Raw genomic sequence first — 23430 nt, 5'->3', positions numbered from 1 at the left:
AGCTGTAAGCATAGAGGACATGCCTGCACCCCATTGGACTTACCTGTGTGGGTTAAATCCGGGTTATTTGACAACCTATGGCGGTGATGGTTCTGCTCAGGCAGAGCAGTGCTGATGCTCCTCATAAAGCTGTCGCTGCTGTGAAGGTTCTAGGTGACATCACAAATCCCTATGGTTACATACACAACAAAGCTGGGTTGTTGTTGTTTACACTCTGCAAGGCCTGTGGAAGTGAGTGACATCATAGCACTGTAGTTCTGAGGGTTCTAGATGGATGCAACAATCTCCTGTTGCTTCTATGAAGGCCATAATAGACGACATCACCAAACAGCTCCATAGTCACATACACAGCAAAGGAGAGATGTTGTTTACACCTAGTGATGTCAGTGGTATTGAGTGACATCACAGCACAGTGCTAAGGCTCCTGGGCCTGGACACAGCAGCGGCTGCAATATCTCAACGGAGAATACGTTTATATATATGTGTGTGTGTGCGCGTATATATATATATATATATATATATATATATATATATATATATATTCTCCGCCGAAATCACTTTTAAACCCATTTCCACCTTTTTTTCCCTTCTCTTCCTCTTACTTTTTTTTCACGTTTTTTTACGTTTTTCTCCTTTTCGCCTCTTTTCTGGGCGTATTATTCTTCTTTTTCTTCTTTTTTTTCGTCTAATGCATACCCCATCAGTGCAGCAATGCTTATTCAATACCGCCAGCAGATGGAGACACTGGGGGATAATTTTCTAAGGATTTATACTGATTTTTCCTGTCTGAATTTGTCGCACAGAAAGTTGCAGGCCAAATATGTGTGACATTTCTGCGACTTTAGCTTCTAGAGCATTTTTACAACATTATACATAGGTGCTGAATACATAAAAAGCGACTGTTCAGCGACAGACAAGTCGCATCGGCTGAAAGTAGGCCAGAATGTCAGTCCATGTTGGAGCAGGTTTAGATACAGTCTAAAGTATAGATCTCAAAGTCTGTGCACAGAATTTAGCAAGGGCCTCGCACCTTCTGATGCATCAGGTAGGTGCACAATAGCATAGCCTAACCCTCTGTACTTTGGTCTATATTGATGCGGGACATAGACAGCCAGCTGATGACCAATCCATTAGTGCAATGGATGGCTGGAAGCATTTGTCTTTGCCTTTGCAATACCACAGAAGCAATGCATGGTCAATGTACAGCAATGACACACCTGTGTGAACAGCCAGGAGACCCCCCCCCCCCCCCATGTTATGTTACATAGTTACATAGTTAGTACGGTCGAAAAAAGACATATGTCCATCAAGTTCAACCAGGGAATTAAGGGGTAGGGGTGTGGCGCGATATTGGGGAAGGGATGAGATTTTATATTTCTTCATAAGCATTAATCTTATTTTGTCAATTAGGAACATTCAGCACCCACCCGCTATCAAGGCAGCTGCCTATCATGTCATGCCCTACCTGCACAGGTGTGCTGGCTACTCAAATGATCCAATTAAGGAGGCCATTTAGTCAGCAGCAGCAGAAGTCCTGTGCCTGGACGCTCCAACAGCGGCCAGACACAAGCAGAAGCAGCAGAAGCAGCAGCAGCAGCACCACCTTTTGTTTTTTGGCTGCAGCAGCAAGGCCCACAGGGCTGGCTAGCTGGCTAGCCAGCAAGCAGGTAGCAATGAAAGTAGGAATCTTTCTTTTTAACCCTGTAAGGGGGTGGTGCACTGTACCCGAAGATACTGCCATATCGGGTCAATGCATAGGGCGACGGAAGCAAGCTTCGAAATCGGCCCCCGTTCTCAAAAATCCATTTAATATATGGTCCCCAGATAGGGGACGTATCAGATATTAAACTGATAAGAACAGATACTACACTTGATCTTAGCCAAAAGGCCGAGAAGCGATAACCGTGAAAGGGGCGGGCCCAACAAGGTCCCCTTCATGGGCACTATCACTGCTTGCTGTCAGGGAGGCTGCCAGACAATTTTCCATGCACACTCTGGGCTGGGGGGCAGTCAACCACCAGTACACACAGCAGAACCTAAACCCATACCATTATTGCTAAGCAGCAAGACAGGGGCCCATTGCACTCCCACGGGGCCTTTTTAAATGCAATCCATAACCCGGATTTGCCAGGAACCCTTCTTACTCCTCCTACTTGCATGTGACACTGGGCTTAGGATCTGCATAGGAAACACACACACAAGCACACACCTACCTTTGTTGCCTGCAGATGCCTCCTTGGCTGTCCCCAAACGGTATCAAACCAACACCCACGGGAAGCTGTAAGCATAGAGGACATGCCTGCACCCCATTGGACTTACCTGTGTGGGTTAAATCCGGGTTATTTGACAACCTATGGCGGTGATGGTTCTGCTCAGGCAGAGCAGTGCTGATGCTCCTCATAAAGCTGTCGCTGCTGTGAAGGTTCTAGGTGACATCACAAATCCCTATGGTTACATACACAACAAAGCTGGGTTGTTGTTGTTTACACTCTGCAAGGCCTGTGGAAGTGAGTGACATCATAGCACTGTAGTTCTGAGGGTTCTAGATGGATGCAACAATCTCCTGTTGCTTCTATGAAGGCCATAATAGACGACATCACCAAACAGCTCCATAGTCACATACACAGCAAAGGAGAGATGTTGTTTACACCTAGTGATGTCAGTGGTATTGAGTGACATCACAGCACAGTGCTAAGGCTCCTGGGCCTGGACACAGCAGCGGCTGCAATATCTCAACGGAGAATACGTTTATATATATGTGTGTGTGTGCGCGATATATATATATATATATATATATATATATATATATATATATATTTGAAATCACTTTTAAACCCATTTCCACCTTTTTTTCCCTTCTCTTCCTCTTACTTTTTTTTCACGTTTTTTTACGTTTTTCTCCTTTTCGCCTCTTTTCTGGGCGTATTATTCTTCTTTTTCTTCTTTTTTTTCGTCTAATGCATACCCCATCAGTGCAGCAATGCTTATTCAATACCGCCAGCAGATGGAGACACTGGGGGATAATTTTCTAAGGATTTATACTGATTTTTCCTGTCTGAATTTGTCGCACAGAAAGTTGCAGGCCAAATATGTGTGACATTTCTGCGACTTTAGCTTCTAGAGCATTTTTACAACATTATACATAGGTGCTGAATACATAAAAAGCGACTGTTCAGCGACAGACAAGTCGCATCGGCTGAAAGTAGGCCAGAATGTCAGTCCATGTTGGAGCAGGTTTAGATACAGTCTAAAGTATAGATCTCAAAGTCTGTGCACAGAATTTAGCAAGGGCCTCGCACCTTCTGATGCATCAGGTAGGTGCACAATAGCATAGCCTAACCCTCTGTACTTTGGTCTATATTGATGCGGGACATAGACAGCCAGCTGATGACCAATCCATTAGTGCAATGGATGGCTGGAAGCATTTGTCTTTGCCTTTGCAATACCACAGAAGCAATGCATGGTCAATGTACAGCAATGACACACCTGTGTGAACAGCCAGGAGACCCCCCCCCCCCCCCCCCATGTTATGTTACATAGTTACATAGTTAGTACGGTCGAAAAAAGACATATGTCCATCAAGTTCAACCAGGGAATTAAGGGGTAGGGGTGTGGCGCGATATTGGGGAAGGGATGAGATTTTATATTTCTTCATAAGCATTAATCTTATTTTGTCAATTAGGAACATTCAGCACCCACCCGCTATCAAGGCAGCTGCCTATCATGTCATGCCCTACCTGCACAGGTGTGCTGGCTACTCAAATGATCCAATTAAGGAGGCCATTTAGTCAGCAGCAGCAGAAGTCCTGTGCCTGGACGCTCCAACAGCGGCCAGACACAAGCAGAAGCAGCAGAAGCAGCAGCAGCAGCACCACCTTTTGTTTTTTGGCTGCAGCAGCAAGGCCCACAGGGCTGGCTAGCTGGCTAGCCAGCAAGCAGGTAGCAATGAAAGTAGGAATCTTTCTTTTTAACCCTGTAAGGGGGTGGTGCACTGTACCCGAAGATACTGCCATATCGGGTCAATGCATAGGGCGACGGAAGCAAGCTTCGAAATCGGCCCCCGTTCTCAAAAATCCATTTAATATATGGTCCCCAGATAGGGGACGTATCAGATATTAAACTGATAAGAACAGATACTACACTTGATCTTAGCCAAAAGGCCGAGAAGCGATAACCGTGAAAGGGGCGGGCCCAACAAGGTCCCCTTCATGGGCACTATCACTGCTTGCTGTCAGGGAGGCTGCCAGACAATTTTCCATGCACACTCTGGGCTGGGGGGCAGTCAACCACCAGTACACACAGCAGAACCTAAACCCATACCATTATTGCTAAGCAGCAAGACAGGGGCCCATTGCACTCCCACGGGGCCTTTTTAAATGCAATCCATAACCCGGATTTGCCAGGAACCCTTCTTACTCCTCCTACTTGCATGTGACACTGGGCTTAGGATCTGCATAGGAAACACACACACAAGCACACACCTACCTTTGTTGCCTGCAGATGCCTCCTTGGCTGTCCCCAAACGGTATCAAACCAACACCCACGGGAAGCTGTAAGCATAGAGGACATGCCTGCACCCCATTGGACTTACCTGTGTGGGTTAAATCCGGGTTATTTGACAACCTATGGCGGTGATGGTTCTGCTCAGGCAGAGCAGTGCTGATGCTCCTCATAAAGCTGTCGCTGCTGTGAAGGTTCTAGGTGACATCACAAATCCCTATGGTTACATACACAACAAAGCTGGGTTGTTGTTGTTTACACTCTGCAAGGCCTGTGGAAGTGAGTGACATCATAGCACTGTAGTTCTGAGGGTTCTAGATGGATGCAACAATCTCCTGTTGCTTCTATGAAGGCCATAATAGACGACATCACCAAACAGCTCCATAGTCACATACACAGCAAAGGAGAGATGTTGTTTACACCTAGTGATGTCAGTGGTATTGAGTGACATCACAGCACAGTGCTAAGGCTCCTGGGCCTGGACACAGCAGCGGCTGCAATATCTCAACGGAGAATACGTTTATATATATGTGTGTGTGTGCGCGTATATATATATATATATATATATATATATATATATATATATATATATATATATATATTTCTCCGCCGAAATCACTTTTAAACCCATTTCCACCTTTTTTTCCCTTCTCTTCCTCTTACTTTTTTTTCACGTTTTTTTACGTTTTTCTCCTTTTCGCCTCTTTTCTGGGCGTATTATTCTTCTTTTTCTTCTTTTTTTTCGTCTAATGCATACCCCATCAGTGCAGCAATGCTTATTCAATACCGCCAGCAGATGGAGACACTGGGGGATAATTTTCTAAGGATTTATACTGATTTTTCCTGTCTGAATTTGTCGCACAGAAAGTTGCAGGCCAAATATGTGTGACATTTCTGCGACTTTAGCTTCTAGAGCATTTTTACAACATTATACATAGGTGCTGAATACATAAAAAGCGACTGTTCAGCGACAGACAAGTCGCATCGGCTGAAAGTAGGCCAGAATGTCAGTCCATGTTGGAGCAGGTTTAGATACAGTCTAAAGTATAGATCTCAAAGTCTGTGCACAGAATTTAGCAAGGGCCTCGCACCTTCTGATGCATCAGGTAGGTGCACAATAGCATAGCCTAACCCTCTGTACTTTGGTCTATATTGATGCGGGACATAGACAGCCAGCTGATGACCAATCCATTAGTGCAATGGATGGCTGGAAGCATTTGTCTTTGCCTTTGCAATACCACAGAAGCAATGCATGGTCAATGTACAGCAATGACACACCTGTGTGAACAGCCAGGAGACCCCCCCCCCCCCCATGTTATGTTACATAGTTACATAGTTAGTACGGTCGAAAAAAGACATATGTCCATCAAGTTCAACCAGGGAATTAAGGGGTAGGGGTGTGGCGCGATATTGGGGAAGGGATGAGATTTTATATTTCTTCATAAGCATTAATCTTATTTTGTCAATTAGGAACATTCAGCACCCACCCGCTATCAAGGCAGCTGCCTATCATGTCATGCCCTACCTGCACAGGTGTGCTGGCTACTCAAATGATCCAATTAAGGAGGCCATTTAGTCAGCAGCAGCAGAAGTCCTGTGCCTGGACGCTCCAACAGCGGCCAGACACAAGCAGAAGCAGCAGAAGCAGCAGCAGCAGCACCACCTTTTGTTTTTTGGCTGCAGCAGCAAGGCCCACAGGGCTGGCTAGCTGGCTAGCCAGCAAGCAGGTAGCAATGAAAGTAGGAATCTTTCTTTTTAACCCTGTAAGGGGGTGGTGCACTGTACCCGAAGATACTGCCATATCGGGTCAATGCATAGGGCGACGGAAGCAAGCTTCGAAATCGGCCCCCGTTCTCAAAAATCCATTTAATATATGGTCCCCAGATAGGGGACGTATCAGATATTAAACTGATAAGAACAGATACTACACTTGATCTTAGCCAAAAGGCCGAGAAGCGATAACCGTGAAAGGGGCGGGCCCAACAAGGTCCCCTTCATGGGCACTATCACTGCTTGCTGTCAGGGAGGCTGCCAGACAATTTTCCATGCACACTCTGGGCTGGGGGGCAGTCAACCACCAGTACACACAGCAGAACCTAAACCCATACCATTATTGCTAAGCAGCAAGACAGGGGCCCATTGCACTCCCACGGGGCCTTTTTAAATGCAATCCATAACCCGGATTTGCCAGGAACCCTTCTTACTCCTCCTACTTGCATGTGACACTGGGCTTAGGATCTGCATAGGAAACACACACACAAGCACACACCTACCTTTGTTGCCTGCAGATGCCTCCTTGGCTGTCCCCAAACGGTATCAAACCAACACCCACGGGAAGCTGTAAGCATAGAGGACATGCCTGCACCCCATTGGACTTACCTGTGTGGGTTAAATCCGGGTTATTTGACAACCTATGGCGGTGATGGTTCTGCTCAGGCAGAGCAGTGCTGATGCTCCTCATAAAGCTGTCGCTGCTGTGAAGGTTCTAGGTGACATCACAAATCCCTATGGTTACATACACAACAAAGCTGGGTTGTTGTTGTTTACACTCTGCAAGGCCTGTGGAAGTGAGTGACATCATAGCACTGTAGTTCTGAGGGTTCTAGATGGATGCAACAATCTCCTGTTGCTTCTATGAAGGCCATAATAGACGACATCACCAAACAGCTCCATAGTCACATACACAGCAAAGGAGAGATGTTGTTTACACCTAGTGATGTCAGTGGTATTGAGTGACATCACAGCACAGTGCTAAGGCTCCTGGGCCTGGACACAGCAGCGGCTGCAATATCTCAACGGAGAATACGTTTATATATATGTGTGTGTGTGCGCGTATATATATATATATATATATATATATATATATATATATATATATATTTCTCCGCCGAAATCACTTTTAAACCCATTTCCACCTTTTTTTCCCTTCTCTTCCTCTTACTTTTTTTTCACGTTTTTTTACGTTTTTCTCCTTTTCGCCTCTTTTCTGGGCGTATTATTCTTCTTTTTCTTCTTTTTTTTCGTCTAATGCATACCCCATCAGTGCAGCAATGCTTATTCAATACCGCCAGCAGATGGAGACACTGGGGGATAATTTTCTAAGGATTTATACTGATTTTTCCTGTCTGAATTTGTCGCACAGAAAGTTGCAGGCCAAATATGTGTGACATTTCTGCGACTTTAGCTTCTAGAGCATTTTTACAACATTATACATAGGTGCTGAATACATAAAAAGCGACTGTTCAGCGACAGACAAGTCGCATCGGCTGAAAGTAGGCCAGAATGTCAGTCCATGTTGGAGCAGGTTTAGATACAGTCTAAAGTATAGATCTCAAAGTCTGTGCACAGAATTTAGCAAGGGCCTCGCACCTTCTGATGCATCAGGTAGGTGCACAATAGCATAGCCTAACCCTCTGTACTTTGGTCTATATTGATGCGGGACATAGACAGCCAGCTGATGACCAATCCATTAGTGCAATGGATGGCTGGAAGCATTTGTCTTTGCCTTTGCAATACCACAGAAGCAATGCATGGTCAATGTACAGCAATGACACACCTGTGTGAACAGCCAGGAGACCCCCCCCCATGTTATGTTACATAGTTACATAGTTAGTACGGTCGAAAAAAGACATATGTCCATCAAGTTCAACCAGGGAATTAAGGGGTAGGGGTGTGGCGCGATATTGGGGAAGGGATGAGATTTTATATTTCTTCATAAGCATTAATCTTATTTTGTCAATTAGGAACATTCAGCACCCACCCGCTATCAAGGCAGCTGCCTATCATGTCATGCCCTACCTGCACAGGTGTGCTGGCTACTCAAATGATCCAATTAAGGAGGCCATTTAGTCAGCAGCAGCAGAAGTCCTGTGCCTGGACGCTCCAACAGCGGCCAGACACAAGCAGAAGCAGCAGAAGCAGCAGCAGCAGCAGCAGCAGCACCACCTTTTGTTTTTTGGCTGCAGCAGCAAGGCCCACAGGGCTGGCTAGCTGGCTAGCCAGCAAGCAGGTAGCAATGAAAGTAGGAATCTTTCTTTTTAACCCTGTAAGGGGGTGGTGCACTGTACCCGAAGATACTGCCATATCGGGTCAATGCATAGGGCGACGGAAGCAAGCTTCGAAATCGGCCCCCGTTCTCAAAAATCCATTTAATATATGGTCCCCAGATAGGGGACGTATCAGATATTAAACTGATAAGAACAGATACTACACTTGATCTTAGCCAAAAGGCCGAGAAGCGATAACCGTGAAAGGGGCGGGCCCAACAAGGTCCCCTTCATGGGCACTATCACTGCTTGCTGTCAGGGAGGCTGCCAGACAATTTTCCATGCACACTCTGGGCTGGGGGGCAGTCAACCACCAGTACACACAGCAGAACCTAAACCCATACCATTATTGCTAAGCAGCAAGACAGGGGCCCATTGCACTCCCATGGGGCCTTTTTAAATGCAATCCATAACCCGGATTTGCCAGGAACCCTTCTTACTCCTCCTACTTGCATGTGACACTGGGCTTAGGATCTGCATAGGAAACACACACACAAGCACACACCTACCTTTGTTGCCTGCAGATGCCTCCTTGGCTGTCCCCAAACGGTATCAAACCAACACCCACGGGAAGCTGTAAGCATAGAGGACATGCCTGCACCCCATTGGACTTACCTGTGTGGGTTAAATCCGGGTTATTTGACAACCTATGGCGGTGATGGTTCTGCTCAGGCAGAGCAGTGCTGATGCTCCTCATAAAGCTGTCGCTGCTGTGAAGGTTCTAGGTGACATCACAAATCCCTATGGTTACATACACAACAAAGCTGGGTTGTTGTTGTTTACACTCTGCAAGGCCTGTGGAAGTGAGTGACATCATAGCACTGTAGTTCTGAGGGTTCTAGATGGATGCAACAATCTCCTGTTGCTTCTATGAAGGCCATAATAGACGACATCACCAAACAGCTCCATAGTCACATACACAGCAAAGGAGAGATGTTGTTTACACTGTTACGCCGAGCGCTCCGGGTCCCCGTTCCTCCCCGGAGCGCTCGCCTCATCTTCGTTGTTGCAGCGCCCCGGTCAGATCCACTGACCGGGTGCGCTGCGGTCCCGCCTTCAGCCGGGGTGCGATTCGCGATGCGGATAGCGCCCGCTCGCGATGCGCACCCCGGTCCCCGTACCTGACTCGCTCTCCCTCGGTCCTGTCCCGGCGCGCGCGGCCCCGCTCCCTAGGGCGCGCGCGCGCCGGGTCTCTGCGATTTAAAGGGCCAGTGCACCAATGATGGTGCCTGGCCCAATCTTCCCAATTAACTTAATTAGTTTCCACCTGTGCACTTCCCTATATCACCTCACTTCCCCTTCACTCCCTCGCCGGATCTTGTTGCACTTGTGCCTTGTGAAAGCATTCCTTGTCTGTTCCTAGTCCTTGTTCCTGACCTCCTGCCGTTGCCCCTGACTACGATCCTTGCCGCCTGCCCCCGACCTTCTGCTACGTCCGACCTTGCTTCTGCCTACTCCATTGTACCGCGCCTATCTTCAGCATCTTCAGCAGCCAGAGAGGTGAGCCGTTGCTAGTGGATACGACCTGGTCACTACCGCCGCAGCAAGACCATCCCGCTTTGCGGCGGGCTCTGGTGAAAACCTGTAGTGGCTTAGAACCGGTCCACTAGCGCGGTCCTCGCCATCCCTCTCTGGCACAGAGGATCCACTACCTGCCAGCCGGCATCGTGACAGTAGATCCGGCCATGGATCCCGCTGAGGTTCCCCTGCCAGTTGTCTCTGATATCGCCCGACAGATCGCCCATCTAACCCACCAGCTGTCGGAAGTGTCCACCATTTTGCACCAACATCCCCTGCCAGTTGCCTCTGATATCGCCCGACAGGTCGCCCTTCTAACCCACCAGCTGTCGGAAGTGCGCCAACATTCGCAACTTCTTCAGCAATCATCTCCTCCGCCAGCTCCTGCACCCCTTCCGCAGCGAGTGGCCACTCCTAGCCTCCGCCTGTCCTTGCCGGACAAATTTAATGGGGACTCTAAGTATTGCCATGGCTTTCTTTCGCAATGTTCCCAGCACTTGGAGATGATGTCGGACCAGTTTCCTACTGAAAGGTCTAAGGTGGCTTTCGTGTTCTGCCTTCTGTCTGGAAAAGCCCTGTCATGGGCCGCACCGCTCTGGGACCGCAATGACCCCGTCACTGCCTCTGTACACTCCTTCTTCTCGGAAATTCGAAGTGTCTTTGAGGAACCTGCCCGAGCTTCTTCAGCCGAGATTGCCCTGCTGAACCTGGCCCAGGGTGTTTCTTCCGTTGGCGAGTACGCCATTCAGTTCCGTGCTCTTGCTTACGAGTTGTCCTGGAATAGTGAGACTCTCTGCGCGACCTTTAAAAAAGGCCTATCCAGCAACATTAAAGATGTTCTGGCCGCACGAGAGACTCCTGCTGACCTACATGAACTCATTCATCTAGCCACTCGCATTGACATGCGTTCTTCCGGATGGCGTCTGGAGCTCCGCCTGGATATGGACTTTGTTCGCACGAAGCGTTTTTTCTCTCCGGCTCCTCTCTCCTCTGGTCCTCTGCAATCTGTTCCTGTGCTTCCCGCCGCGGAGGCTATGCATGTTGACCGGTCTTGCTTGACACCTCAAGAGAGGACACGACGCCGCATGGAGAATCTTTGCCTGTACTATGCCGGTACCGAACACTTCCTGAAGGATTGTCCTATCCGTCCTCCCTGCCTGGAAAGACGTACGCTGACTCCGCACAAAGGTGACACAGTTCTTGATGTCAACTCTGCTTCTCCACGCCTTACTGTGCCTGTGCGGATATCTGCCTCTACCTTCTCCTTTTCTACCATGCTCTTCTTGGATTCCGGATCTGCAGGAAAATTTTTTTTGGCCTCTCTCATCAACAGGTTCTACGTTCCTGTGACCAGTCTCGCCAGACCCCTCTACATCTATTGTTTTTTCAATAAAAGATTGGACTGTCTCGTACATTTCCACACAGAACCCCTCCTAATTTGCATTGGACCTAATCTCGGAAAAATTGAGTTTTTTTTCTTCAGGTTCTTTGGCCCCAAGAAGAGGGGGAGACCCAAGGGGGGGGGTACTGTTACGCCGAGCGCTCCGGGTCCCCGTTCCTCCCCGGAGCGCTCGCCTCATCTTCGTTGTTGCAGCGCCCCGGTCAGATCCACTGACCGGGTGCGCTGCGGTCCCGCCTTCAGCCGGGGTGCGATTCGCGATGCGGATAGCGCCCGCTCGCGATGCGCACCCCGGTCCCCGTACCTGACTCGCTCTCCCTCGGTCCTGTCCCGGCGCGCGCGGCCCCGCTCCCTAGGGCGCGCGCGCGCCGGGTCTCTGCGATTTAAAGGGCCAGTGCACCAATGATGGTGCCTGGCCCAATCTTCCCAATTAACTTAATTAGTTTCCACCTGTGCACTTCCCTATATCACCTCACTTCCCCTTCACTCCCTCGCCGGATCTTGTTGCACTTGTGCCTTGTGAAAGCATTCCTTGTCTGTTCCTAGTCCTTGTTCCTGACCTCCTGCCGTTGCCCCTGACTACGATCCTTGCCGCCTGCCCCCGACCTTCTGCTACGTCCGACCTTGCTTCTGCCTACTCCATTGTACCGCGCCTATCTTCAGCATCTTCAGCAGCCAGAGAGGTGAGCCGTTGCTAGTGGATACGACCTGGTCACTACCGCCGCAGCAAGACCATCCCGCTTTGCGGCGGGCTCTGGTGAAAACCTGTAGTGGCTTAGAACCGGTCCACTAGCGCGGTCCTCGCCATCCCTCTCTGGCACAGAGGATCCACTACCTGCCAGCCGGCATCGTGACATACACCTAGTGATGTCAGTGGTATTGAGTGACATCACAGCACAGTGCTAAGGCTCCTGGGCCTGGACACAGCAGCGGCTGCAATATCTCAACGGAGAATACGTTTATATATATGTGTGTGTGTGCGCGTATATATATATATATATATATATATATATATATATATATATATTTCTCCGCCGAAATCACTTTTAAACCCATTTCCACCTTTTTTTCCCTTCTCTTCCTCTTACTTTTTTTTCACGTTTTTTTACGTTTTTCTCCTTTTCGCCTCTTTTCTGGGCGTATTATTCTTCTTTTTCTTCTTTTTTTTCGTCTAATGCATACCCCATCAGTGCAGCAATGCTTATTCAATACCGCCAGCAGATGGAGACACTGGGGGATAATTTTCTAAGGATTTATACTGATTTTTCCTGTCTGAATTTGTCGCACAGAAAGTTGCAGGCCAAATATGTGTGACATTTCTGCGACTTTAGCTTCTAGAGCATTTTTACAACATTATACATAGGTGCTGAATACATAAAAAGCGACTGTTCAGCGACAGACAAGTCGCATCGGCTGAAAGTAGGCCAGAATGTCAGTCCATGTTGGAGCAGGTTTAGATACAGTCTAAAGTATAGATCTCAAAGTCTGTGCACAGAATTTAGCAAGGGCCTCGCACCTTCTGATGCATCAGGTAGGTGCACAATAGCATAGCCTAACCCTCTGTACTTTGGTCTATATTGATGCGGGACATAGACAGCCAGCTGATGACCAATCCATTAGTGCAATGGATGGCTGGAAGCATTTGTCTTTGCCTTTGCAATACCACAGAAGCAATGCATGGTCAATGTACAGCAATGACACACCTGTGTGAACAGCCAGGAGACCCCCCCCCCCCCATGTTATGTTACATAGTTACATAGTTAGTACGGTCGAAAAAAGACATATGTCCATCAAGTTCAACCAGGGAATTAAGGGGTAGGGGTGTGGCGCGATATTGGGGAAGGGATGAGATTTTATATTTCTTCATAAGCATTAATCTTATTTTGTCAATTAGGAACATTCAGCACCCACCCGCTATCAAGGCAGCTGCCTATCATGTCATGCCCTACCTGCACAGGTGTGCTGGCTACTCAAATGATCCAATTAAGGAGGCCATTTAGTCAGCAGCAGCAGAAGTCCTGTGCCTGGACGCTCCAACAGCGGCCAGACACAAGCAGAAGCAGCAGAAGCAGCAGCAGCAGCAGCAGCAGCACCACCTTTTGTTTTTTGGCTGCAGCAGCAAGGCCCACAGGGCTGGCTAGCTGGCTAGCCAGCAAGCAGGTAGCAATGAAAGTAGGAATCTTTCTTTTTAACCCTGTAAGGGGGTGGTGCACTGTACCCGAAGATACTGCCATATCGGGTCAATGCATAGGGCGACGGAAGCAAGCTTCGAAATCGGCCCCCGTTCTCAAAAATCCATTTAATATATGGTCCCCAGATAGGGGACGTATCAGATATTAAACTGATAAGAACAGATACTACACTTGATCTTAGCCAAAAGGCCGAGAAGCGATAACCGTGAAAGGGGCGGGCCCAACAAGGTCCCCTTCATGGGCACTATCACTGCTTGCTGTCAGGGAGGCTGCCAGACAATTTTCCATGCACACTCTGGGCTGGGGGGCAGTCAACCACCAGTACACACAGCAGAACCTAAACCCATACCATTATTGCTAAGCAGCAAGACAGGGGCCCATTGCACTCCCACGGGGCCTTTTTAAATGCAATCCATAACCCGGATTTGCCAGGAACCCTTCTTACTCCTCCTACTTGCATGTGACACTGGGCTTAGGATCTGCATAGGAAACACACACACAAGCACACACCTACCTTTGTTGCCTGCAGATGCCTCCTTGGCTGTCCCCAAACGGTATCAAACCAACACCCACGGGAAGCTGTAAGCATAGAGGACATGCCTGCACCCCATTGGACTTACCTGTGTGGGTTAAATCCGGGTTATTTGACAACCTATGGCGGTGATGGTTCTGCTCAGGCAGAGCAGTGCTGATGCTCCTCATAAAGCTGTCGCTGCTGTGAAGGTTCTAGGTGACATCACAAATCCCTATGGTTACATACACAACAAAGCTGGGTTGTTGTTGTTTACACTCTGCAAGGCCTGTGGAAGTGAGTGACATCATAGCACTGTAGTTCTGAGGGTTCTAGATGGATGCAACAATCTCCTGTTGCTTCTATGAAGGCCATAATAGACGACATCACCAAACAGCTCCATAGTCACATACACAGCAAAGGAGAGATGTTGTTTACACCTAGTGATGTCAGTGGTATTGAGTGACATCACAGCACAGTGCTAAGGCTCCTGGGCCTGGACACAGCAGCGGCTGCAATATCTCAACGGAGAATACGTTTATATATATGTGTGTGTGTGCGCGTATATATATATATATATATATATATATATATATATATATATATTTCTCCGCCGAAATCACTTTTAAACCCATTTCCACCTTTTTTTCCCTTCTCTTCCTCTTACTTTTTTTTCACGTTTTTTTACGTTTTTCTCCTTTTCGCCTCTTTTCTGGGCGTATTATTCTTCTTTTTCTTCTTTTTTTTCGTCTAATGCATACCCCATCAGTGCAGCAATGCTTATTCAATACCGCCAGCAGATGGAGACACTGGGGGATAATTTTCTAAGGATTTATACTGATTTTTCCTGTCTGAATTTGTCGCACAGAAAGTTGCAGGCCAAATATGTGTGACATTTCTGCGACTTTAGCTTCTAGAGCATTTTTACAACATTATACATAGGTGCTGAATACATAAAAAGCGACTGTTCAGCGACAGACAAGTCGCATCGGCTGAAAGTAGGCCAGAATGTCAGTCCATGTTGGAGCAGGTTTAGATACAGTCTAAAGTATAGATCTCAAAGTCTGTGCACAGAATTTAGCAAGGGCCTCGCACCTTCTGATGCATCAGGTAGGTGCACAATAGCATAGCCTAACCCTCTGTACTTTGGTCTATATTGATGCGGGACATAGACAGCCAGCTGATGACCAATCCATTAGTGCAATGGATGGCTGGAAGCATTTGTCTTTGCCTTTGCAATACCACAGAAGCAATGCATGGTCAATGTACAGCAATGACACACCTGTGTGAACAGCCAGGAGACCCCCCCCCCCATGTTATGTTACATAGTTACATAGTTAGTACGGTCGAAAAAAGACATATGTCCATCAAGTTCAACCAGGGAATTAAGGGGTAGGGGTGTGGCGCGATATTGGGGAAGGGATGAGATTTTATATTTCTTCATAAGCATTAATCTTATTTTGTCAATTAGGAACATTCAGCACCCACCCGCTATCAAGGCAGCTGCCTATCATGTCATGCCCTACCTGCACAGGTGTGCTGGCTACTCAAATGATCCAATTAAGGAGGCCATTTAGTCAGCAGCAGCAGAAGTCCTGTGCCTGGACGCTCCAACAGCGGCCAGACACAAGCAGAAGCAGCAGAAGCAGCAGCAGCAGCACCACCTTTTGTTTTTTGGCTGCAGCAGCAAGGCCCACAGGGCTGGCTAGCTGGCTAGCCAGCAAGCAGGTAGCAATGAAAGTAGGAATCTTTCTTTTTAACCCTGTAAGGGGGTGGTGCACTGTACCCGAAGATACTGCCATATCGGGTCAATGCATAGGGCGACGGAAGCAAGCTTCGAAATCGGCCCCCGTTCTCAAAAATCCATTTAATATATGGTCCCCAGATAGGGGACGTATCAGATATTAAACTGATAAGAACAGATACTACACTTGATCTTAGCCAAAAGGCCGAGAAGCGATAACCGTGAAAGGGGCGGGCCCAACAAGGTCCCCTTCATGGGCACTATCACTGCTTGCTGTCAGGGAGGCTGCCAGACAATTTTCCATGCACACTCTGGGCTGGGGGGCAGTCAACCACCAGTACACACAGCAGAACCTAAACCCATACCATTATTGCTAAGCAGCAAGACAGGGGCCCATTGCACTCCCACGGGGCCTTTTTAAATGCAATCCATAACCCGGATTTGCCAGGAACCCTTCTTACTCCTCCTACTTGCATGTGACACTGGGCTTAGGATCTGCATAGGAAACACACACACAAGCACACACCTACCTTTGTTGCCTGCAGATGCCTCCTTGGCTGTCCCCAAACGGTATCAAACCAACACCCACGGGAAGCTGTAAGCATAGAGGACATGCCTGCACCCCATTGGACTTACCTGTGTGGGTTAAATCCGGGTTATTTGACAACCTATGGCGGTGATGGTTCTGCTCAGGCAGAGCAGTGCTGATGCTCCTCATAAAGCTGTCGCTGCTGTGAAGGTTCTAGGTGACATCACAAATCCCTATGGTTACATACACAACAAAGCTGGGTTGTTGTTGTTTACACTCTGCAAGGCCTGTGGAAGTGAGTGACATCATAGCACTGTAGTTCTGAGGGTTCTAGATGGATGCAACAATCTCCTGTTGCTTCTATGAAGGCCATAATAGACGACATCACCAAACAGCTCCATAGTCACATACACAGCAAAGGAGAGATGTTGTTTACACCTAGTGATGTCAGTGGTATTGAGTGACATCACAGCACAGTGCTAAGGCTCCTGGGCCTGGACACAGCAGCGGCTGCAATATCTCAACGGAGAATACGTTTATATATATGTGTGTGTGTGCGCGTATATATATATATATATATATATATATATATATATATATATATATATTTCTCCGCCGAAATCACTTTTAAACCCATTTCCACCTTTTTTTCCCTTCTCTTCCTCTTACTTTTTTTTCACGTTTTTTTACGTTTTTCTCCTTTTCGCCTCTTTTCTGGGCGTATTATTCTTCTTTTTCTTCTTTTTTTTCGTCTAATGCATACCCCATCAGTGCAGCAATGCTTATTCAATACCGCCAGCAGATGGAGACACTGGGGGATAATTTTCTAAGGATTTATACTGATTTTTCCTGTCTGAATTTGTCGCACAGAAAGTTGCAGGCCAAATATGTGTGACATTTCTGCGACTTTAGCTTCTAGAGCATTTTTACAACATTATACATAGGTGCTGAATACATAAAAAGCGACTGTTCAGCGACAGACAAGTCGCATCGGCTGAAAGTAGGCCAGAATGTCAGTCCATGTTGGAGCAGGTTTAGATACAGTCTAAAGTATAGATCTCAAAGTCTGTGCACAGAATTTAGCAAGGGCCTCGCACCTTCTGATGCATCAGGTAGGTGCACAATAGCATAGCCTAACCCTCTGTACTTTGGTCTATATTGATGCGGGACATAGACAGCCAGCTGATGACCAATCCATTAGTGCAATGGATGGCTGGAAGCATTTGTCTTTGCCTTTGCAATACCACAGAAGCAATGCATGGTCAATGTACAGCAATGACACACCTGTGTGAACAGCCAGGAGACCCCCCCCCCCCATGTTATGTTACATAGTTACATAGTTAGTACGGTCGAAAAAAGACATATGTCCATCAAGTTCAACCAGGGAATTAAGGGGTAGGGGTGTGGCGCGATATTGGGGAAGGGATGAGATTTTATATTTCTTCATAAGCATTAATCTTATTTTGTCAATTAGGAACATTCAGCACCCACCCGCTATCAAGGCAGCTGCCTATCATGTCATGCCCTACCTGCACAGGTGTGCTGGCTACTCAAATGATCCAATTAAGGAGGCCATTTAGTCAGCAGCAGCAGAAGTCCTGTGCCTGGACGCTCCAACAGCGGCCAGACACAAGCAGAAGCAGCAGAAGCAGCAGCAGCAGCACCACCTTTTGTTTTTTGGCTGCAGCAGCAAGGCCCACAGGGCTGGCTAGCTGGCTAGCCAGCAAGCAGGTAGCAATGAAAGTAGGAATCTTTCTTTTTAACCCTGTAAGGGGGTGGTGCACTGTACCCGAAGATACTGCCATATCGGGTCAATGCATAGGGCGACGGAAGCAAGCTTCGAAATCGGCCCCCGTTCTCAAAAATCCATTTAATATATGGTCCCCAGATAGGGGACGTATCAGATATTAAACTGATAAGAACAGATACTACACTTGATCTTAGCCAAAAGGCCGAGAAGCGATAACCGTGAAAGGGGCGGGCCCAACAAGGTCCCCTTCATGGGCACTATCACTGCTTGCTGTCAGGGAGGCTGCCAGACAATTTTCCATGCACACTCTGGGCTGGGGGGCAGTCAACCACCAGTACACACAGCAGAACCTAAACCCATACCATTATTGCTAAGCAGCAAGACAGGGGCCCATTGCACTCCCACGGGGCCTTTTTAAATGCAATCCATAACCCGGATTTGCCAGGAACCCTTCTTACTCCTCCTACTTGCATGTGACACTGGGCTTAGGATCTGCATAGGAAACACACACACAAGCACACACCTACCTTTGTTGCCTGCAGATGCCTCCTTGGCTGTCCCCAAACGGTATCAAACCAACACCCACGGGAAGCTGTAAGCATAGAGGACATGCCTGCACCCCATTGGACTTACCTGTGTGGGTTAAATCCGGGTTATTTGACAACCTATGGCGGTGATGGTTCTGCTCAGGCAGAGCAGTGCTGATGCTCCTCATAAAGCTGTCGCTGCTGTGAAGGTTCTAGGTGACATCACAAATCCCTATGGTTACATACACAACAAAGCTGGGTTGTTGTTGTTTACACTCTGCAAGGCCTGTGGAAGTGAGTGACATCATAGCACTGTAGTTCTGAGGGTTCTAGATGGATGCAACAATCTCCTGTTGCTTCTATGAAGGCCATAATAGACGACATCACCAAACAGCTCCATAGTCACATACACAGCAAAGGAGAGATGTTGTTTACACCTAGTGATGTCAGTGGTATTGAGTGACATCACAGCACAGTGCTAAGGCTCCTGGGCCTGGACACAGCAGCGGCTGCAATATCTCAACGGAGAATACGTTTATATATATGTGTGTGTGTGCGCGTATATATATATATATATATATATATATATATATATATATATATATTTCTCCGCCGAAATCACTTTTAAACCCATTTCCACCTTTTTTTCCCTTCTCTTCCTCTTACTTTTTTTTCACGTTTTTTTACGTTTTTCTCCTTTTCGCCTCTTTTCTGGGCGTATTATTCTTCTTTTTCTTCTTTTTTTTCGTCTAATGCATACCCCATCAGTGCAGCAATGCTTATTCAATACCGCCAGCAGATGGAGACACTGGGGGATAATTTTCTAAGGATTTATACTGATTTTTCCTGTCTGAATTTGTCGCACAGAAAGTTGCAGGCCAAATATGTGTGACATTTCTGCGACTTTAGCTTCTAGAGCATTTTTACAACATTATACATAGGTGCTGAATACATAAAAAGCGACTGTTCAGCGACAGACAAGTCGCATCGGCTGAAAGTAGGCCAGAATGTCAGTCCATGTTGGAGCAGGTTTAGATACAGTCTAAAGTATAGATCTCAAAGTCTGTGCACAGAATTTAGCAAGGGCCTCGCACCTTCTGATGCATCAGGTAGGTGCACAATAGCATAGCCTAACCCTCTGTACTTTGGTCTATATTGATGCGGGACATAGACAGCCAGCTGATGACCAATCCATTAGTGCAATGGATGGCTGGAAGCATTTGTCTTTGCCTTTGCAATACCACAGAAGCAATGCATGGTCAATGTACAGCAATGACACACCTGTGTGAACAGCCAGGAGACCCCCCCCCATGTTATGTTACATAGTTACATAGTTAGTACGGTCGAAAAAAGACATATGTCCATCAAGTTCAACCAGGGAATTAAGGGGTAGGGGTGTGGCGCGATATTGGGGAAGGGATGAGATTTTATATTTCTTCATAAGCATTAATCTTATTTTGTCAATTAGGAACATTCAGCACCCACCCGCTATCAAGGCAGCTGCCTATCATGTCATGCCCTACCTGCACAGGTGTGCTGGCTACTCAAATGATCCAATTAAGGAGGCCATTTAGTCAGCAGCAGCAGAAGTCCTGTGCCTGGACGCTCCAACAGCGGCCAGACACAAGCAGAAGCAGCAGAAGCAGCAGCAGCAGCACCACCTTTTGTTTTTTGGCTGCAGCAGCAAGGCCCACAGGGCTGGCTAGCTGGCTAGCCAGCAAGCAGGTAGCAATGAAAGTAGGAATCTTTCTTTTTAACCCTGTAAGGGGGTGGTGCACTGTACCCGAAGATACTGCCATATCGGGTCAATGCATAGGGCGACGGAAGCAAGCTTCGAAATCGGCCCCCGTTCTCAAAAATCCATTTAATATATGGTCCCCAGATAGGGGACGTATCAGATATTAAACTGATAAGAACAGATACTACACTTGATCTTAGCCAAAAGGCCGAGAAGCGATAACCGTGAAAGGGGCGGGCCCAACAAGGTCCCCTTCATGGGCACTATCACTGCTTGCTGTCAGGGAGGCTGCCAGACAATTTTCCATGCACACTCTGGGCTGGGGGGCAGTCAACCACCAGTACACACAGCAGAACCTAAACCCATACCATTATTGCTAAGCAGCAAGACAGGGGCCCATTGCACTCCCACGGGGCCTTTTTAAATGCAATCCATAACCCGGATTTGCCAGGAACCCTTCTTACTCCTCCTACTTGCATGTGACACTGGGCTTAGGATCTGCATAGGAAACACACACACAAGCACACACCTACCTTTGTTGCCTGCAGATGCCTCCTTGGCTGTCCCCAAACGGTATCAAACCAACACCCACGGGAAGCTGTAAGCATAGAGGACATGCCTGCACCCCATTGGACTTACCTGTGTGGGTTAAATCCGGGTTATTTGACAACCTATGGCGGTGATGGTTCTGCTCAGGCAGAGCAGTGCTGATGCTCCTCATAAAGCTGTCGCTGCTGTGAAGGTTCTAGGTGACATCACAAATCCCTATGGTTACATACACAACAAAGCTGGGTTGTTGTTGTTTACACTCTGCAAGGCCTGTGGAAGTGAGTGACATCATAGCACTGTAGTTCTGAGGGTTCTAGATGGATGCAACAATCTCCTGTTGCTTCTATGAAGGCCATAATAGACGACATCACCAAACAGCTCCATAGTCACATACACAGCAAAGGAGAGATGTTGTTTACACCTAGTGATGTCAGTGGTATTGAGTGACATCACAGCACAGTGCTAAGGCTCCTGGGCCTGGACACAGCAGCGGCTGCAATATCTCAACGGAGAATACGTTTATATATATGTGTGTGTGTGCGCGTATATATATATATATATATATATATATATATATATATATATTTCTCCGCCGAAATCACTTTTAAACCCATTTCCACCTTTTTTTCCCTTCTCTTCCTCTTACTTTTTTTTCACGTTTTTTTACGTTTTTCTCCTTTTCGCCTCTTTTCTGGGCGTATTATTCTTCTTTTTCTTCTTTTTTTTCGTCTAATGCATACCCCATCAGTGCAGCAATGCTTATTCAATACCGCCAGCAGATGGAGACACTGGGGGATAATTTTCTAAGGATTTATACTGATTTTTCCTGTCTGAATTTGTCGCACAGAAAGTTGCAGGCCAAATATGTGTGACATTTCTGCGACTTTAGCTTCTAGAGCATTTTTACAACATTATACATAGGTGCTGAATACATAAAAAGCGACTGTTCAGCGACAGACAAGTCGCATCGGCTGAAAGTAGGCCAGAATGTCAGTCCATGTTGGAGCAGGTTTAGATACAGTCTAAAGTATAGATCTCAAAGTCTGTGCACAGAATTTAGCAAGGGCCTCGCACCTTCTGATGCATCAGGTAGGTGCACAATAGCATAGCCTAACCCTCTGTACTTTGGTCTATATTGATGCGGGACATAGACAGCCAGCTGATGACCAATCCATTAGTGCAATGGATGGCTGGAAGCATTTGTCTTTGCCTTTGCAATACCACAGAAGCAATGCATGGTCAATGTACAGCAATGACACACCTGTGTGAACAGCCAGGAGACCCCCCCCCCCCCCATGTTATGTTACATAGTTACATAGTTAGTACGGTCGAAAAAAGACATATGTCCATCAAGTTCAACCAGGGAATTAAGGGGTAGGGGTGTGGCGCGATATTGGGGAAGGGATGAGATTTTATATTTCTTCATAAGCATTAATCTTATTTTGTCAATTAGGAACATTCAGCACCCACCCGCTATCAAGGCAGCTGCCTATCATGTCATGCCCTACCTGCACAGGTGTGCTGGCTACTCAAATGATCCAATTAAGGAGGCCATTTAGTCAGCAGCAGCAGAAGTCCTGTGCCTGGACGCTCCAACAGCGGCCAGACACAAGCAGAAGCAGCAGAAGCAGCAGCAGCAGCACCACCTTTTGTTTTTTGGCTGTAGCAGCAAGGCCCACAGGGCTGGCTAGCTGGCTAGCCAGCAAGCAGGTAGCAATGAAAGTAGGAATCTTTCTTTTTAACCCTGTAAGGGGGTGGTGCACTGTACCCGAAGATACTGCCATATCGGGTCAATGCATAGGGCGACGGAAGCAAGCTTCGAAATCGGCCCCCGTTCTCAAAAATCCATTTAATATATGGTCCCCAGATAGGGGACGTATCAGATATTAAACTGATAAGAACAGATACTACACTTGATCTTAGCCAAAAGGCCGAGAAGCGATAACCGTGAAAGGGGCGGGCCCAACAAGGTCCCCTTCATGGGCACTATCACTGCTTGCTGTCAGGGAGGCTGCCAGACAATTTTCCATGCACACTCTGGGCTGGGGGGCAGTCAACCACCAGTACACACAGCAGAACCTAAACCCATACCATTATTGCTAAGCAGCAAGACAGGGGCCCATTGCACTCCCACGGGGCCTTTTTAAATGCAATCCATAACCCGGATTTGCCAGGAACCCTTCTTACTCCTCCTACTTGCATGTGACACTGGGCTTAGGATCTGCATAGGAAACACACACACAAGCACACACCTACCTTTGTTGCCTGCAGATGCCTCCTTGGCTGTCCCCAAACGGTATCAAACCAACACCCACGGGAAGCTGTAAGCATAGAGGACATGCCTGCACCCCATTGGACTTACCTGTGTGGGTTAAATCCGGGTTATTTGACAACCTATGGCGGTGATGGTTCTGCTCAGGCAGAGCA

General features: G+C 47.4%; 9 non-coding genes across 9 annotated transcripts; all 9 read right to left on the bottom strand.

Moving 5' to 3' along the window:
* Positions 1-1709: 1709 nt before the first annotated feature.
* Positions 1710-1900, bottom strand: LOC130343510 (U2 spliceosomal RNA). The gene has a single exon (XR_008882812.1). It is a non-coding gene; the product is annotated as a U2 spliceosomal RNA (small nuclear RNA).
* Positions 1901-3981: 2081 nt separating this feature from the next.
* On the bottom strand, positions 3982-4172 carry LOC130343509 (U2 spliceosomal RNA). The gene has a single exon (XR_008882811.1). It is a non-coding gene; the product is annotated as a U2 spliceosomal RNA (small nuclear RNA).
* A 2097-nt stretch (positions 4173-6269) lies between these two features.
* LOC130343507 (U2 spliceosomal RNA) lies at positions 6270-6460 on the bottom strand. Its single transcript, XR_008882810.1, has one exon. It is a non-coding gene; the product is annotated as a U2 spliceosomal RNA (small nuclear RNA).
* A 2091-nt stretch (positions 6461-8551) lies between these two features.
* On the bottom strand, positions 8552-8742 carry LOC130343506 (U2 spliceosomal RNA). Its single transcript, XR_008882809.1, has one exon. It is a non-coding gene; the product is annotated as a U2 spliceosomal RNA (small nuclear RNA).
* A 4923-nt stretch (positions 8743-13665) lies between these two features.
* LOC130343504 (U2 spliceosomal RNA) lies at positions 13666-13856 on the bottom strand. Its single transcript, XR_008882807.1, has one exon. It is a non-coding gene; the product is annotated as a U2 spliceosomal RNA (small nuclear RNA).
* Positions 13857-15936: 2080 nt separating this feature from the next.
* LOC130343503 (U2 spliceosomal RNA) lies at positions 15937-16127 on the bottom strand. Its single transcript, XR_008882806.1, has one exon. It is a non-coding gene; the product is annotated as a U2 spliceosomal RNA (small nuclear RNA).
* A 2085-nt stretch (positions 16128-18212) lies between these two features.
* Positions 18213-18403, bottom strand: LOC130343502 (U2 spliceosomal RNA). Its single transcript, XR_008882805.1, has one exon. It is a non-coding gene; the product is annotated as a U2 spliceosomal RNA (small nuclear RNA).
* Positions 18404-20483: 2080 nt separating this feature from the next.
* Positions 20484-20674, bottom strand: LOC130343501 (U2 spliceosomal RNA). The gene has a single exon (XR_008882804.1). It is a non-coding gene; the product is annotated as a U2 spliceosomal RNA (small nuclear RNA).
* A 2081-nt stretch (positions 20675-22755) lies between these two features.
* On the bottom strand, positions 22756-22946 carry LOC130343500 (U2 spliceosomal RNA). Its single transcript, XR_008882803.1, has one exon. It is a non-coding gene; the product is annotated as a U2 spliceosomal RNA (small nuclear RNA).
* Between the last annotated feature and the right edge of the window lie 484 nt (positions 22947-23430).

The sequence above is a fragment of the Hyla sarda genome, unplaced genomic scaffold (genome assembly GCF_029499605.1).
Source record: "Hyla sarda isolate aHylSar1 unplaced genomic scaffold, aHylSar1.hap1 scaffold_685, whole genome shotgun sequence".
Classification (NCBI taxonomy): domain Eukaryota; kingdom Metazoa; phylum Chordata; class Amphibia; order Anura; family Hylidae; genus Hyla; species Hyla sarda.
This window is presented reverse-complemented; position numbering and strand designations above follow the sequence as displayed.